Source organism: Octopus bimaculoides, chromosome 1 (assembly GCF_001194135.2).
Source record: "Octopus bimaculoides isolate UCB-OBI-ISO-001 chromosome 1, ASM119413v2, whole genome shotgun sequence".
In the NCBI taxonomy this organism is placed as follows: Eukaryota; Metazoa; Mollusca; class Cephalopoda; order Octopoda; family Octopodidae; genus Octopus; species Octopus bimaculoides.
Genome location: NC_068981.1, coordinates 4,198,117 through 4,199,173, shown reverse-complemented (window position 1 = coordinate 4,199,173; position 1,057 = coordinate 4,198,117).

The window sequence follows — 1,057 nt, the reverse complement described above, 5'->3', positions numbered from 1 at the left end:
GACGTTTGTTGCTCCTTGGTCTCACTGACACAAAATTGGAAGAGATAGGAAACTCTCTCTGTTATATAGACTATGGTCAGTAATGTAGGTCAAACCGTAAACAAAGGACTGAACTTTCCTTGACCAGTACAGGTCCTAGGTTGGGGTCGAGTGTTTCCTTATCAATCTTCTGGTGTAGAGAAGATTTGCCGCTTGTTTTGACAAGCAACAAGCCGGTGGATTTGGTTTCAAATCTCAGGCAGGGTCACGCTAGATCCCTACACTACTCCCCCGCTAGAGAGTTTCTAAACAAATTAACGAGCGATCTAGAGGGAAAAAATGCATTCACACAAAAATGCATTTTAGGACAAAGTGAAAATAACATTCAATTGTAAAAAGTATTTTGTTGGTGGTGAATGTGATGCAAGGCTTAGAAAACTTGTGCATATCAGGAGAGAGAATCTTGAGAAGGTATACGAGACAAGTATCTATTCGTGCAATGTCGCTTTGTGTGCACAGAATGCAGAATATGCCAGTCCATGCACGACTGAGGCAGAATGAATGAGTGTGCGTATGAATGCTGGATGTGCCAGAAACTGAGGCAGTGAGCGAGCGTGCAAAGGCGTATACATGAGTGCGAGAGAAAGCCCTGCAGCTGTGGAATAAGCCGAGGCGAGTGAGGGTGTGCATTCTTTATCCATGATATCAGCAAAAGTGTTCTTGCAGGATTACATTTTGTATGAAAATGCCTTGAAAAGAGTGCGGAAGTGAAATGTGCCTGGCGTTGTTGTCGTGGGCACTTGCGAAGTTTAGCCAGAACGACGACAGTGTGGCACGTTGGCGCATTGCATCGGACAGACAATTTTCTCTATTAACTTTGTGACCAACCAGGGAGTGGCTGTGTGGTAAGTAGCTTGCTTAACAACAACATGGTCCTGGGTTCAGTCTCACTGCGTGGCACCTTGGGCAAATGTCTTCTACTATAGCCTCGGGCCGACCAAAGCCTTGTGAGTAGATTTGGTAGGCGGAAACTGAAAGAAGCCCGTTGTATATATATATATATATATATATATATATG